Below are 18,288 nucleotides of genomic sequence, written 5' to 3'. Positions count from 1 at the left end.
AGGATCAAATGAGATGACATTTGTAAAGCACTTAGTGGAGTGACTGGAACATCATAGATGCTTAATAAATGATTAGTTCCCTTAAGGTTTATAAAGATGACTGTCTCATTTAACCTTTGGAAAAGTCCAGTAATATAGACAATAGACTTATTTTATTTTAAATTTAATAGGGAGGAAGCTGAAATTCAGAAAAATTTAAATGATCTCCCCATGGCTGCACATTTAGGAAGTGGTGGAAGTGGGATATAAAACTTCTTGACTCTATAAGTCCAGTCCTCTATCTACTAGACTGCACTTCTGTTAGATAGATTACAAATAGTGGGGAACATGAAATCTCTAAACATTCAGAAATTTAACTAGCCAAATGGGAGATTCAAAAATAATGAAAAAAGCATATATTTGGCTTTTTGCTTAACCAAGAAGTAATTCTACAGAATGCTAATCAAAACCTTTTGAGAGTGGGTCAATTGAGTGACAGTGAGAGGTAACATATGAAAAACCACGAAGTTGTACTGGTCTAAATAAAACAATTTAAAAAGAAGAAAAAATATAATAAGGCCTCCATTATATAATATTCCTCTTCAATAACTGGTTTATGAAAAATCATGGGGAAATAGTATTCACATTGATAAATTCTTAGACTCAATAATGTAAAACAGGTATTGTTTTGTTTACAGATAACTTCACCATTTCAAAGTAAATGAATGATAACTATCATTATTCTTATTTTAATGGTGATTCCTTCAAAATAATTGCCCTGAATATGACACTAAATGAAATAATGGTCATGACTCTAAAAAAAATAATTAGCTCAGAATATAAACAAACTAAAAATTCATTTTGCTGCTTTAATTGCTGTATTGATTATAATCTCATTGAATGAGAAAATTAATTTCTATAGTCAACCAAAAAGAGAGAATAGGACAATCTAGTTCTAAATAGATAATTCTGTTATGATCAAGTATTTAAATAGGTGGGTGGCTAGATGGTTCAATGCCTAGAAATCTGGGGATGGAGTCAGGAATCCCTGAGTTCAAATATTGCCTCAGAAACTTTCTAGCCATGCGACTCTGAGACACTCCCTTAACTTCTATTTGACTTACTCCACTGGAGAAGTAAATGTCAAACCAGGCCAGTATCTGTAATAAATAAATAAATAAATAAAGTAATCCCATGGACAATATAGTCAATGAAATTATGAAGAGTTGGAAGTGCCTGGATGACTGAACAATGGTAACAGAGATATAGGCATTATATGACTTTGATTGATTATTGAGGCTTCATTATTATATGAGATTGATTATCTCCTTTATTATCACTGACCAAATTATTAGATTAATTATTAAATTTCTACTACAACTGTGCTCTAGTGCTCCAAACTATATACATTGTTGTAGGAATTTTATGCCATTTCTTCCAGATGTATACTGAAGTAATCACATGGCCAATTTGGAAGCCCTAAATTTGAGGAAAATTACTATACAAACCATTCTACTTTGGGATGTTTAAAAATTGCTTTTCTCTTACTCTTAAATACACATTATCCCCTTTTAATGAATAGTATGTCATCTGGTTTCATATACTATAATGAAGTTACTACTGTTGTGAGGAGGATTACTTAGTTATTATTTAGGAGACCTAGCAGGAAGGGCTTGAGAATTCCAAATGGAATGGGGAAGCAGGAAGTGTGGCTCTCTCCCTGAGATGGACTCCATGGTGTTTGGAACAAGTTGCAACTGACCCTGAGAGACCTCAGAGGAAGTGGAGTTTGCACCCTGATTCCCTGGGATCCTGAAGGAAGACTGTCATCTCCTTGTGGGAGATTTTTGGTAGAGACTATTAATACCAACCTGAGTTGCAGGTTAACTTGGGCTGGATTAGCTCCCAGAATCTACCCACCTGAAAGAGTACAGCTAGTGGTCCTGGAGGAGCTGCAACATTGCTGGAGTGTGTCAGGACTCTGCTGTGAGGATACCCAGTTCAGTCTTGCTATTCTCTGGGCCCTGTCTTGCTTAGGTCTCAGTTGAGTGTAGATAAGTCACTCCCCTGACCCTGTGGTTTGCTCTTAGTCTGGAAGTGTAGAAACCCCTATTTCCATCCTTTACCATAGTTACCTTAATTAAATTTGTTATAAACTCTTGTCATTTGCTTGGTAGTTTCCATAGGCCCCTGTCTAGATGGTACAGGGTGACAGTTAGGCCTAACTGCCACTTCTGTTAACAGACATTTTCCTCATCAGTTAAACCCAGTCTCCCTAATTTGTTAAGTCCCCGTCTTTTGTCATTCCTGTCTCCTACACACCCTTGTGGACCCACATTTAATATTTAAGTTAACTCCCCTGGTTTTCCCCATAAGACTACTGCTGTGAGGATTATTTAGGTATTAGTTTATATATCGTTAATGTAGACCTAGCAGGAAGGGCTGGAGAATTCCACATGGAATGGGAAAGCAGGAAGTGGCTTGTGCCTGAGAGAGACTCTGTGGGGGTTGGGACAAAAACTGTTGCTGACCCTAGGAGATCTCAGAGCTAGGGGAGTTGTATCCAGATTCCCTGGGATCCTGGAGAGTGGTAAAAGCTTACAGCAGAGGACATCAGACGTGCAGAGCAGCACCGAGTAGGGAGTGGTTTGTGATCTGGTGGACAGTATTGCAAACTTTCTCTCCCTACCTGGATACCTTGGTTCATCTGTTCTGGTGGAGTTGACTCCTGGCATCCTGAGACCATTCCTGGATTAGCTGTGAGATCCCAAGTAAAGCCATCCGCAGGTCCTTAGCTAAGCTTACCAAAACTGGCTGGAACCAGGTTGGAAGGAACTTTCCCCTTGTGACTCCAGTACTGCTTTCTTTGGGCCCTGTCTTGCTTAGATCTTAGAAGAGTGTAGTTAAGTCCCTTTCCCTTAACCCTGTGGTTTGCCCTTAGTCTGTTAGTGTAGAAAAACCCTATTCCCATCCTTTTCCTTGGTTTGTCCCTGATTAAAATGTGTTATTAAACTCTTGCCTTTACTTATCAGCTTCCAAAGGCTCTGCCTTGTTGATGCTGGGTGGCAGTTGGAGGCTAACAGCCATTCCAGACATCCAAACAGCCATTATAACCCGGTCTCCCTACTTGTTGGGCCCCTTCCTGTCATTCCTGCCTCCCACACACTCATCTGGAACCATATTTACTGTTTAAGGCTCCTTTCCCTGGTTTCTCCCTTAACACTACCGAGTCTTAAACTACAAATGAGAAATTTTTGGAACAATTTAGTGATGTGAAGATTATTTACTCTTTTGAATAAGAAAATCTTCATTTAGAAACATTATTTAATGAATATTTTAAAATATTTATATGTAGTATCAGTAATCAAAATATTTATCATTTACATAGTTATTAGTGTAATGATAATTTTAATATTTATTAGTAATGCTAATTATAAAGGCACTTAAAAAAGGTACTAATGATACTAAACAATTGAGATGTTTTCTAAATGTGGCACTTTTTTTTTCAATTAAGCAAACAATCTTCAAAAAAATCAGTTTTTAAATTTATTTATTTGTTTATTTTAAACCCTTACATTCTGTCAATACTGTGTACTGGCTCCAAGGCAGAAGAGTGGTAAGGGCTAGGCAATGGGGGTCAAGTGACTTGCCAAGGGTCACATAGCTGGGAAGTGTCTGAGGTCACATTTGAATCTAGGACCTCCCATCTCTAGGCCTGACTCTCAATCCACTGAGCTACCCAGCTGCCCTCAAGAAAATCACTTTAAATCAATATGTCTTTTAAATTTCCTTTTATATAATAGGCATTGTGCAAGCACTGAGAAGAGAAAGAGGCAACAGGATATAGTCTTTGCACTCAAAGAATTTCAAATATTATGAAGATAAGAAAAGTATGTATTCAACTATAACACAATAATTTTGTTAAATGAGAGTATGAGACAAAATGAAGGGAAAGTTAAGTGTAGCAGCCATTCTTTATGCTAATTAGTTATTGGTACTTGCAAGCCAGGTACCCAGAGATCATCCTTCAGGGCTTGGTGTTTTATTATGTTTACAAGCTCCAATCGAGTGAGACCTCTCATTACTTATCATACATAGTCAATTAGTCATTAGAAAAATAATTTCTTGTTAATATAACAAGGATACAGAGACATATTTTACTCTTCAAATAAACAAACTCCTAGGGAAAGAGTGGACTCAAATTTGGAGATCATGTTGGCCAAAATTTATTTTTCTTTCTTTTTTTATGGATATTTCCTGAAAGTCCCTTTAGGCATGACTCTTTACAAGATTCTCATTTCTTTCTCTTAATATTTTATCCTCAGTATTATCTCTCATTTATTTACTAACAAATAAGTTGCTATCAACCATTACTGCTCCAACGTCACTTTTTCTGACCTTTCAGTCGCTAGTGGTCCATTTAATAGTTCTCATGGATCTTGTGAATAGTTGTCTTCTCTAACCCCTCCTCATTCTCCTACACTTCCAGGATTCTTTCTTAGGGGATTGACCATATTTGTTCCACAATTAGACTAACCTGCTGCTGAAATGTACCACATCAAATTAATTATCTGTGTATTGAATAGACCAAAAGGTATGAATGAATCTTACAACCAATCATAAACAATGGCTTGTGTGGTATGATATGTCTTTGACTACACTGATTACAAAATTTAACTCAACCAAAATTAAGTTCTGATTTAACCTAGGTTACATTTTTGATTGATTCAGTCATGGGAGATACAGCACACATCTATATATATATGGTTCTGCATTTATAATAAGAACAAGAATTAGGATGTAAGTGTTTATTGATTATTGATATTTGATTATATGAAGATTGCTAATATAAAATCATATAGGAAATCATTTTAGAAGGCAATGATAGTACTGTTTTACTTTATGGTAATCTCAGTTGCTACAAGATAGCAAATTATGTGAAATACTAAGGATTGCTTTCTGAATTATTATATTACCAATTTAGCTTGTTCGTAAGTTAAAAACTAAGGAGTTCATGTAGAATAGTGTATTATACAACTAATCTTTTTTTTTTCCTGTTAAACTAAATGCAATTGGTTTTTTAAAATTTTCAACCAGTTATTTGATGATAACTACTTTTTCTCTGTTCAAGAAAGGTATTCACTTTTGAATTACAATTTTTATATTGAATTACTAGCTCTTTGTAAATAGGACAAAGAAAAATAAAATATATGAGACTTATTTTGAGCCATACATTAGAAATGCCAACATATTATAGAAGCCACATCAAGTTTAGTAAGATAATAAAAATTAAAATATTTTAAATCTAACCTAATATAATGGACAGGGCAGGTGGCACAGTAAATATAGTGCCAGGAGGCTTGGAGTCAGAAAGATTCATCTTCCTGAGTTCAAAACTGGCCTCAGACGGTTCTTAGCTGGGAGACCCTGGCAAGTGTCCTCATCTGTAAAATGAAATGGAGAAGAAAATGGCCAACTATTTGATTAACTTTGGCTAGAAACCTCCAATTGAGGTCATGAGGAGTTGAATGTGGCTGAAAATGACTGAACAACAAGCTAGCAGACAGGCATTTATTAAGTACCTACTATGTGTAAGGCAATATTTCTTTTAAAAAATCTAAATGATGGGAATTGTATTGAGAAAGACTAAGTCTACTATTTAAAAACATCCAAATGGAATCTTTCCATTGAATAGTCTTAAATGTTATTAATTATATGAGATAGATAACTTCATACAGTTGAGCATGTCATGGGAGGTCACACAGTTAAATGGGAATATAGCCATTGTAGCTACTATTCTATTTAATTGAATTCTTGAATTTCATATATTTCTCTACATAAGCTCAGAACCCTTCCGGCAACATATATCTTTTTAATAGACAAGTTTCAGATGTAGTGAATAAACATAAAGGAAAACACAACTGTAGTGTATTACATTGTATTAAAATGCTTGTTTAAGAATTCATTTTTAAAAGTGATGCTTGATAGAAATTTGTCAACTACCCTGACATAAAGCAGGATGAGAATACTGCTGTGATTTCCATGTGATTTAGAAACTAGTTTAGCATATTGCTATTTTGAACAGGAGTACCCAATAAATATAGGCCATTATTAAGTAGAATCTTTTAATACTCAACAGAGTTATACTACTGGAACTTTACCCTTCTCTATCTCCCATATTCAGTCAGAGAAGGTATAATTTAAAGAGGTGGAATTAAATAATATGACTTTAGTAGTGCCTTATCTCTTTAAATTTGTTGTTGTTTAAAATGAGATGACTTTATGAGGTAGTTTCCATCATTGGGAATAATGTAATATGTAAAGAATAGAAAGGAATTCATTTACTCTAATGTTTAATAATATAGCTACTGATTAACTTAAGTATTTGAATTAGAATTGTACTTGTACTCAGAGGTTTTCTAAGAAAAGGGCATACACCCACACAAAAGAGTTTAAAGTAATTATGTTGGCATTTGTTTTAGATGTTAGGGGAAAAAACCATACTCAATAGTTCCTCATTAAGAGTTCTTGTGAAGAAGCCTGTATCTTAGCAATAGGTCTCTGGCAAAGCACATTTGGGTTAATAAATTTTTTGTTAATCTCTGTAATAACTACATGTATGGAATTACAAGTTTAAACTCTTTGAGCTTTAGTTTTTGAGAGATGTGAATTTCCTGATTGAATGAAGGATTTAGCAATTTTGCATTCCAGAGAAGAGCTGGTGTTGATAAATAGAAGGAATAACAATTGAGTTCTGTCAGTGATTCTGGTTTTAAACAGTTTGGGAATCTTCTTTTGACTGCTTCTGATTTTAGAAAATATTTTCTCTTTTTTCCTTCAAAATATTTTTAGTTGCCAGAAGATTTAACATTCGCTGCAGAAAAAAACCCACAAATTTCTTTGTGTTTTTCTTGTGAGCTTTTAAAACTCCTTTATATAATATGTAGCAATAGTTAAGCCAAAATAATCTATTCTTCCCTGAGAAATGTGGAGATCTGATGGGTATCAGGAATTAGGAAAGGGAAGAGTGAAGAACAGAAGTGATGCCTTTCTATAGGAGTGATTTATCTTTGCTATAGAACCCCATTTTTATGTAAACATGTTTACCTATTAAAGAAAGAGAAAAGTGTGCAATGTGCTGAAGAACCAGCTTAAATTGAACATAACCCTAAGCAAGCAAAAAGTCATTATTGTACACTATCACCTAAAAGTAGCAGGCCAGCCATTTCTTGACAATGCTTCCAATTCCCACTTACATTTTAGCAATATGCTGTGCTTTATCTCTCACCCAAATTGAAGTTAAACTTTCTTTCTTTTGAGATTTGTCATTTACAGAGCTAGCCTTGAGAGCCCTATTGGTGTGTGTGTGTGGGGGGAGTGTGGGAATTGCAAAACAAATAGAGTAGCTCTCCCTACTCTGGGAACAATCAGGGATTTGACTTGCTTAAGCTTAAATGATAAAACAAGCAGTAGCCAAATCATCCATGTGCTGCTGTTCTGTAATAGGCTTTACCCCCAAGGTATTTCACATAAGCAACCCTAAATAGCTGATATATCATAGAACTTTTCTTATTAGATTTTCCCTCATGACAATTGGTAACTCAATAGCAGATCCCTGAAAAAAACTAATATCTATCTATAAATAAATTGCTTTCCTCTTAATAGGCTGCTTGAAGAAAAGAAACTAGTCTTAATTCCTTGCATATAATTCTATATCAATGCCTTAGGAAAAAAGATTATATTTTGTTTGTCCAACATATAAAATATTTCAGACAGTTAAGTGAAATTTTCTAGTTCTGTATTAGGTGGGTGAGAAGAAAGCAAATATAACTGACTATGACATTTTACCATGCTAGGAAAATTATTCATATGATTGTCTCACTGATATAATGACTGTTGCTTTATGGGTTTTTACCTAGAGAATTTGGTCACAAATTCAATCAACAATTATATATTGAGTTCTTGCTCTGTTATCCCCCCAAGAATCTTAAAGTAAGAGTCATATAGTCCAGTGTTCCCTATCATTTTTCTTTCTTGTGTTCCTTAATTACAGGTCTATCTTTGGGGAGGGATGCTGGGCTAAGAAGGGGAATATGGTGAAGGACAGATGTAAGAAGTTAGAATATGCTACATAAATTTGTAAAAAGAGACAATTCAATATGGAATAGGAGATTAGGCCTTATTGAAACAATTATCCTGAGATTCATTCTGCCAACAAGAACCCCCAGCTACAACTCTTGGTGACATATGGAACTCAAAAATCTCATCACTCACTGATTCTTTTATACTTAGTAGTCAACAGTACTTACTTAGCAGTACTTATTGAATAGCAGTACTTATTAGAAGAGTATTAGGAATGAGAAAAAAGGGGAATAACAAAGATATATAAAACTGTCTCCATTTTCAAGAACTGTGTAGCTTAATTGAGGAAACAAAGCATATATGTAATAGAAAGATCAAATGCAAAATTAAAATGGATAATTCTAAAAGAACTAAGAAAATGCAAAGGAGGGTTTAAATTGGACAAAGGAAGACTATTAAAATTTGTGTTTAGATGAGTTTTGAATAAAATGATAAATATAGTTCTGAGAGAAGGCATTTCAAGAGACAGACTCAGATTTTCAGAGAAGGTAAGGCAGGTAGGTAGTATGTCACAATTGTGAGACAATTGGCTAGGAAGGAATAGAGACCATCTATTGTCTAGAAATTATTATGTGTGCGGGCAAGAATGAATCATTATTATAGATTTAGAGCTGGGAAGGATATCAAGAACCATCAAAAAGAACTGCCTCATTTTACAGACAATGAAATTGAAGCACAGGGACATTAAAGAACTTGTATAGGTCATGTCAGAGGTGAGACAATTTGGTAGAGAGTTTTGAAAGCTAGTTTAAGGACACTGAATTTTCCAAAACATGATAGAAAAGAATTGGGCTGGCATAATGGATAAAAAGCTGGTATTGAAGTTAATAGGACTTGTGTTGAAATCCTTCTTCAGACACAGTAACAGCAATAATGTATGATGTTGTGCTGGAATTGGCTTAGTTATTATAAGCAATGCAAGGATCTAAGATAATTCCAAGCGACTCATGCCAAAAAAAGGCTATCCGCCATCATAAGAAGGAATTAATGGAGTCCGAATTCAAATGGAAGCATATTAATCAACAATGTTTTTCCTCCATGAAATTTTTTTCCAGTGCGATGTCTTCTTTTACAACATGATTAACATGGAAATGTGTATTGTGTTGTATGATGACACATTTACAACATATATCATATCTACTCTCTTGGAGAAAAGGGAGGAAGAAGAGGGAGGGAGAGAACAAAGATCACATAAAAATAAGCACAATGATTACTAAAAATTGCATTGATACATAATATTTTAGACTAAAAAAATAAAGTTTAGGCTGAACTTTCTTTTTTTAGCTTGTACTATATCACTAGGAGATTTCTTACCATAAGTTCAATCATCATCTTTGGATCTCACAAACTTTATATTCCGTAAGGATTTCAAATTCCATTCAAATTCTAAAATAAGAATTTGTTTCTCCCCAACTCTCAAACCATAACCTCTTCTGAATTATTTTTTATTACTTGTTCCAGACACCATCACACTTCTAATTACCTAGTACCAAGTTGTTAGCATCATACTACATGGTCAATCCATTGTTCAATTCCTATAAAGAAACTTTCACAATATATCTTGTTTATATCCCCTCTTTTCAACTCACATGTATGCTGCCCTGGTTCAGGCTCTCATCACCTCTCATCTGGACAATTGCAATAGTTTTATAAATGGTTTCTCTACTTCAAGCTTCACCCCTCTCCAATCTATACTCTGTTTACTTAAAACATTTTAAATAAAGATGATTTTCTTAAAGTATAAACCTCATCATTTCACCTCTTTCTCACCTCCCCCCAGTGCTCAGTTAGGTGTATTATTGTTGTAAGGTAATTTCTATCAAGTATGACTCTTTGTAATGTCATATGCAGTTCTTTTTGCAAAGATACTAGAATGGTTTGCCATTTCTTCCTGCTGGTCTTTTACTAGATGAGGAGATAGAGGGAAATAAGTTTATGTAAGTTGTTGAGGGTCACACAGCTAGTAAGTGTCTGAAGCAAGGTTTGAGCTCAAGTTGTCCTGATTCAGCCTAAATACTCTGGTGAGGAATACTGACTGCCTATTAGCTCCAAGATCAAACAAAAGACCTTTTTTTGGCATGTAGAATTCTTCACAATCAGCCTTCCTATATTTCCACTTTTCTTATTCTTTACTACTCAACATACTCTATGATTCAGCTACAGTGGCCTACTTGTTGTTCCCTAAACAGACACCTCATTTCTCTTTTCTATGCTTTTCCTTTGGTTATCCACCATGTCTAGAATGTGCCCCGTTACCTCTGCCTCTTTTTTCCTTTGATCCTTTTGAGACTTCATTCAAATACCAACCAAGTAAAGAAGCATTTCTAGGTGGCCAAAGCTACTAGTGTCTTCCTCTCTCAAATTATGTTCCATGTATTCTATATGCATTTTTAATTCACTTAGTTATTTACCATTTATAATACAAGCTTTTTCAGGGAAGTGACAATTTCAGGCGTTTTTCCGCCTGTATCCTTAGAGCTTAGCACAGTGTCTGGCACACAGTAAATGCTTATTATAGGCTCACTGCCTGACTGAGTTATTTTACTGAACTTTTCTTTTCCTTTGTTTTTATAAATCTTACAAGAGATGGCTTTCTGGGTGAAGGATGGAGAGAGACATTCTGAAAAGATAATGCAAAACAAAACAAAATTAAATGGAACTCAAAAATGTATCAAGTATTTTAGATTTAATTTAAAACATTTAACTTGGGAAAAATATTGTTTTCTTTTAAAAAACTAAAGGGTAAGTTTTGGCTATTTGGCATAATGAGTTATAGTGAAAATTTTATTCTTTAAGAGTGACTCTAACCCAATAACTCAAGAAATAATATATCTATTTTTTTTATTTTTTGTAACCCTTACTGTATATTGGCTCCAAGGCAGTAGAGTGGTAAGGGTAGGCAATGAGGATCAAGTGACTTGCCCAGGGCCACACAGCTGAGAAGTGGCTGAGGCCAGATTTGAATCTAGGATCTCCCGTCTCTAGGCCTGACTCTCATTCCACTAAGCTACCCAGATACCCCCAATAATATATCTATTGATCACACTATTATTACGCAAAATTAGATGGCCAGTTTATTTAGTCTCATTTTGAGTCAGCTTTAATTCATTATTAATATAGACAATAAATGACTTCTATCTTCTTTGAGTTTACCATATTAGAAATTTTATTTCATCACTCAACACTTGCTTTCACAAAATATTAGTAGTATCTTAGTGTTTTAGAGCATGATTTGTACTACAGAAATTTGTAGCATGTTAAAGACATTATTTAATTGATCTTTAGATTGGCCTAGTGAACAATGGGGGTAGGTATCTATTAGATGCCAGAATTAATTAGACAACATTTGGAAAGTGCTTTAAAATCTTTCCGGGGAAAAAATGTCCAAAGACCAAGTATTTTGCAAGTCTGAGAAGTCAATAAAACACACCTTAGTAAAGGAACTCATAATTCTATATCTGCTCAAGACAATATACTATTCTTTTGTACTAAATTACAATTGAACAAAAATAGAACACTATAATTGCAAACCGTCCTCCTAGTACATTTGAAAAGGATAAAGGTATTGTAAGTACCTACACAATTGACTTCCTATTTATTATTTTCCATGTATTATCTTCATTTTTAAAAATCTTTGCAAGTAGTCTATAAAGCAATTACTGTGTCTATGTATACTTGGTTGAATTGAACTAAATGGGATTTTAGTTCATTCAATTCACTGAAGTTCATCTATTGAGCCATGCAGTGTGGGGTCATGGAATACAAGTCTAGTCACTTGTACTGATAACCCAATATGAAAGAAATAGAAACACAAAGAAGTATTGGTCAAATCAGGGAGTAGATTGTTGTCCTATAAAACCATTTTTAAGCATTTCACTGAAAATAATGTGCTTCTTTCCAAGCCACACACAAGGTGTAGATGCATATAGCTATAGAGTAAATGTTTAGCAAAAGCAGTAGTAGATATAGTACCCTTATATGATTAACCCAAATCTTGATTACTATAGTACTAACATAAACACAATTTCTATACACACACATGAATGTCTATGAATAACATGTGTATGTAAATAAGAATATGTATACACACATGCATGCACACATATAGAGGTTCAGATAGATGTATTTATATATAGAATCATCATGCATGTTTATGCATATCTGTGTATGTGCATGTGTGTAGACACGTGCAGACGTGCTACAATTATTTTTTCTCTGCACATAACAATTCTTATGATATTAATATAGTATTTTATATATTGAAATGACTCAGCACAATCTGATAAAATTCAACGTGAAAACTTCCTTTTAGGAAGCGATCTACTTTTTTTTTTTTTAGTTTTAAACCCTTAACTTCTGTGTATTGACTTATAGGTAGAAGAGTGGTAAGGGTAGGCAATGGGGGTCAAGTGACTTTCCCAGGGTCACACAGCTGGGAAGTGTCTGAGGCCGGATTTGAACCTAGGACCTCCCGTCTCTAGGCCTAGCTCTCAATTCACTGAGCTACCCAGCTGCCCCCTAGGCAATCTACTTTTGAAACATTCATCATCAATTTAAGTTTGTGTCATCTTATTTTACAAGATCCTCTTGTAAAAGTAAGTCCTCTTGAGGAGAGGCAATGGCAGCTCTAGACCATCTGCAAATCATTTGTGAATGCTGAAGATGTGCTTTCTGACATTTCCTCATTTCTTCATAAGCTTTTCAGATGAAAAAGGTCAGAGAGTGAAAAAAAAGTGATGCACTTGTATTCTATATAAGTCACAATCAAAATTTTTCCAGCATTATTTTTAAAACAGTTTTAAAATTGAAATGATGAATTATTAGAAATCAATATAACCTTGTAATGTGGGAAGGGTGCAGGTTCTTTATATGGTAAATGAAATGAAATTACTATGCTTATGTAAGGTGCACACTTACATTAAGATCATGCCCACATGACAGAACCATTCCATAACTTGGTATAGATGGTATTTCAAGTTGGTAAATGATCTTTTGTACATCAGTCATCAACACAATGTAACAGCCTAATTTATGAAGGATGATTTCTGTTGCAATCCAAATATATTGATTGCATTTAAATTAAATCCTTTTTGTGGCATTGGGAACTTTCTACTTGGTCTTAAGAATTCTCTATGAACCACTTCTAAAATTTTAAATTTTCTCTATCACACTACATAAATGTTCTCATATTAGAAGTTCACTCCTTTCTGGATTTATAATAATGGAAATACTCCCTAATTTTCAGGCCATTTCTTCTAATTGATTAATTCCTCCAAGAGTCTCCATTTTAAAGAATCCACCAAAGTCTTTCACTTCTTCATTCCTCTTATAGGTTCAATTCCTTACTTTAGACTTTATGCACTGCCTAGCCCTCCCCCCAAATTTTCATTTTTTTAAAAGATCTTCTGCCTTTCTGCATTAAAATGTGAGTTCCTTGAGGTGAGGGGAAGTTTTTTTTTAAATTTATATATGTGTTCCCAGTGCTTAGCCCAGTGTCTGGCACAAAAGTATTAATAAATGCTTTTTGGATTGACTTAGAATACTCACTAAGTACAAATGATGGTGGATAACATCGGAATTATTTAATCATAAAGAAAAAATATTCTTGAATGACTTCAGATGGAAGTTATTCAATTGGAATTAAGCCAAGATAGTGGAGTAGAATAAGCACTTCAGCCTCCTCTTGCAACATTTACTCCAGTCAACTTTAAAATGAAACCTCAAATAGAATTCTGGAGTGGCAAAGACAACAAAAGGTCAGTATGAAACACTTACAGCCCAAGGCAACTTGGGAAGTCAGAAGGATAGATGTATGACATGCTGGGGGCTGGACCAGCACCTATATAAAAACAATATCAGTGGTGGAGTTTGGTGGTGAATATAGAAACAGCCAAATCTTAGAGACCTCCCAAGCTAGAGACAGCAAAAGGCTATAATATTTGCTCAGAGAAAGACTACAGGGGATACACGTGTTACTAATGGGTACAGGACAAAGAACTATTTGGTAACTTCATTGCTTATATCTACTTCTGTGTAACAGTTCTGGGGTAGAGAGAATACTTTCTGTCCAATGGGAGCAGGAGTCACAAGAAGCAATATCACTTCTAGGCCAAGAGATCAGAAACTATGAGAATCAGTATCATTTATAGATTGTATATTGTGAAAAATATTTTTAAATGTTAATAATAATCTAGTGTTTGATAAATCTAAAGATCCAAGTTTTCCGGGCAATATTCATAATTTCATTAAAAAAGAAATTCTGGGATAATTGGAAAACAGTTAAGAAGAAATCAGGCACAAACCAAGTTCTCACACTGTATAACAAATTAAGATAAAAATTGATAAATGATTTAGACATAAAAAGTGATAACATAAGTGAAGTAGGGGAACTTCGAAGAATGAGATTTATAGATGAAGGAAGAGTTTATGACCCCACAAGACAGGATCATGGTAAATGAGATGGATAATTTTGATTACTTGAAATTTTAAAAAAAGCTCTTGCACAAACAAAACCAAATTGCCCAAATAGGAAATAATGCAGAAAAGTATAAAAACAAATTCAGCAATTTTCTCTGAAGAAGACTTAATTTATCAAATAGAATTAGGATGGTCCAAGTTTATTTTATTCCAAAATGGTTTTATTTAATTGTTTATCAATTATGTTTTGAAGAAATTCTTAGTGTTCATTTTAAAATTTTGAGTTTCAAAGTTTTTTTTCCTTCCTCCCCTATCTAGTGAGAAGACAAGCAATATGACTGAAATCTTGCAAAATATTTATATCTTGTGAAATATGCAAAAGAATACAAAAATAAAAATAAAATTTAGAAAATATGCTTCAATCTGGACTAGGAAATTATCAATTCTTTATCTGTAGTTGGATAGCTTTTTATCACATATCCTTCCATTTTATTAATCAGAGTACCCAAGCTTTAACAATTGATCTGCTTTACAATATTGCTATTATCATATATAATATTTTCTTGATTATGCTTACTTCCTTTTGTATTAATTCACATAAAACATCCCCAGTGTGTTTGAAACCAGTTTCCCAAGTAAAATATTTAAAAATAAAAGGTTTTCCCCAACTGATAAATGATTAAAGATAGAAACAGGAAAGTTATCAGGGAAGTTAATTCTATCAATAGGAAAAAAATGTTTGAAATCATTACTAATTAGAGAAATGCAAATTAAAATAATTCTAAAATACCACCTCTTACCTATAAGATTGATTAATATGACATAAAAAGAAAATGACAAAAGCTGGAGGAAATGTGGAAAAATTGGGGCACTAATGTAATGTTGGCAGAGCTGTTAAGTGGTCCAGAAATTCAAAGAATAACTTGGAAGTTTTCTCAAAGGAACATAAAATTGTGCGTGTTCTTTCACCTACCAACATCACTATGTTCCAAGCTGATTAAAGAAAAGGTAAAATTACTTAATTGCATGAAAATGTTTATAACAATTCTTTTTGTAATGACATATAACTAGAGACAGAGGAAAAGTTCATTAACTGAGGAATAGTTTACAAATTTGTGGTATTTAATTGTGATGGAATATTATTGTGCTATAAAAAATGATGAGCAAAGCTTCTTCAGAAAAGCCTGGGAAGACTTAGATGAACTTATGGACAGTGAAGTGAGTAAAACCACAACATGGTGCATAGAAACAGGAATATTGTAAGGATTATAAATGAGAAAGACTTAGTAACTTAGAAAAAAATAAGATGGAAATTCCAAATGATGCATGATGAAAATGTTATTGAAAGATAGAGAGTCAAGTGAGGAACTCTAAGTGCAGATTGTAGCATACTTTTTTCACTTTCTTTATTATTCTTGCCTCTTGTGTTTTCTTCTGCAACTTGACTACATATAAATATTTTGCACAACTTCACATATAATTGATATGATTCTTGCCTTCTTAATTGTTGGCCAAGGGACAGGAAGGAGGGAAAAAATTTGGAAGTAATTTTTTAATGATTGTTAAAAACATCATCAATATCATCAACACCACCACCACCAACATCAGCATCATCTATATCAACATCATAATCACCATCAACATCATCATCTACACCATCAACAACAACAGCATTATCAGCAACACCAACATCATCATCATCATCATCACCCTCAACTTAATCGACAACAACATCATCATCAACAAAATTAGCATCAGCTTGTCTCTATGATTTGTTCTTTGATCCACTCATTTTGAGGAATTATTTATTTTCCAATTAATTTTTTAATTTGCCTTTCTATGAAAACTTATTTATTATAATTTTATTGCATTATTATCTGAAAAGGTTGCATTTATGATTTCAACTTTTCTGTATTTGTTTGAGAAGATTTTATGCCCTAGTACATGGTCAATCCTTGTATATGTAATGTGTGCTTGTGAAAAGAAAATATATTCCTATCTATACCTAATCAATTTTCTCCAGATATCTATTAAATCTAACTTTTCTAAAATTTCAATCACTTCTTTTACTTCTTTCTCATTTTTGGTTATATTTTTCTATTTCTGATGGGGAAAGATTGAGGTACCCTATTAGAATAGTCTCGCTATTTCCTCCTTAAGCTTCTTTAAGTTTTCCTTTAAAAATCTGGATGTTATACCATTTGGTGTATATATGTTAAGTATTGATATTATTTCATTGCCTATATTACTTTTTATCAGGATGTAATTACCTTCTCTATCTCTTTGAATCAGTTCTGTTTTTGCTTTAGCTTTGTCTGTGATCATTAGTACTACTCCTGGTTTTTTTTTGTGGTCTCAGTTGAAGCCCAATAGATTTTACTCCATCTTCTTACCTTTACTCTGAGTTGTCTACCTGCCTCAAATGTGCTTCTTGTAAATGATACATGGTAGGATTCTGTTATTTTTCCACTCTGCTACCTACTTCTGTTTTATGAATGAGTTCATCCTATTTACATTCACAGCTATGATTCAATCTATGTATTCCTTTCCATCTTGATTTCCCTTTTTAATCTTGCCCTTTCTACTTTCATTCCTTCCCTCAACTCTAGTATTTTCCATGTAACCACTCCCGCAACTTCTCCCTTTTTTATATTACTCCCCTTCCCACCACCAAGCTTCTTATTTCCCTCTTACATCTCAATAGGGTCTTTTATTTTCCCCCTCCAACACTAGTGTTTTCTATTTATTCACTCCCCACAACTTCTCCCTCCTTTATATTACTCACTTCTAGATCACCCCTTCTCTTATCCCCTTCTACCTCTCTATTGGGAAAGATAGGAATATGTACCCCCAATGAATCTGGATATTCTTCCCTCTCTGAGCCAATTCCAGTGAGAATGAGTTTTAAGTATTACCTGTCACCAAACTCTTCCTTCCCTCCACTCTAATGGTTTTTCTGCCCCTATTCCTCTTTATATGATATAATTTATCTCATTTTACTTCTCTCTCCTCCATTTTCTCTTAGTGCAATCCACTTTTACAACTCTAGATTTTTTGCATATCATCTTAAATACTTTACTACCACACCCTTTGACTATGTATACTTGTAACTACTATAATAATGATAATAATTTTTTAAGAGTCACAGTTATCTTTCCATATAGGAATATAAACAATTTGACTTTAATGAAGCCCTTTTTTCTCTTTCTCATTTACCTTTTTATGCTTCTCTTTAGTTTTGTACTTGGATGTCAAATATTCTGTTTAAGACTGGTATTTTCTCCAGGAATGATTTAAAATCTTTTCTTTTATTAAATGGCCATATTTTCCTCTAAAATGACATAGTTTTAATGTGTAGGTCATTATTGGTAGTAAACCCAGTTCCCTTGCCTTCCTCAATGTCATATTCTAATCCTTGCAGTTTTTTATGTGGAAACTGACAGATTGCATGTAATCCTGACTGTGGCTCCATGATATTTGAGTTATTTCTTTCTGACCACTTGCAATATTTTCTCCTTGGCCTGGGAGCTCTTGAACTTGTCTATAACATTCCTGGAAGTTGTGGTTTGTGTATTTGTTGGAGGAGATGATCTGTGGATTCTTTCATTTTCTATTTTACCGTCTAGTTCAAGAATATCATGACAGGTACATGAGAAAGTGTTCTAAATCTCTAATAATTAGGGAAATGCAAATCAAAACAACACTGAGGTATCACTTCACAGCTAGCAGATTCGCTAAAATGATAGTAGG

At 33.8% G+C, this 18,288-nt stretch overlaps 1 pseudogene; it reads right to left on the bottom strand.

The window, feature by feature from the left end:
* The window catches only part of LOC123241873, a 78,165-nt pseudogene extending 60,155 nt beyond the window's left edge, over nt 1-18,010 (bottom strand).
* Between the last annotated feature and the right edge of the window lie 278 nt (nt 18,011-18,288).

The sequence above is a fragment of the Gracilinanus agilis genome, chromosome 3 (genome assembly GCF_016433145.1).
Source record: "Gracilinanus agilis isolate LMUSP501 chromosome 3, AgileGrace, whole genome shotgun sequence".
NCBI classification, from domain to species: Eukaryota; Metazoa; Chordata; class Mammalia; order Didelphimorphia; family Didelphidae; genus Gracilinanus; species Gracilinanus agilis.
The sequence above is the reverse complement of the archived record's forward strand: the minus strand, read 5'-3'. Positions and strand labels throughout refer to the sequence as shown.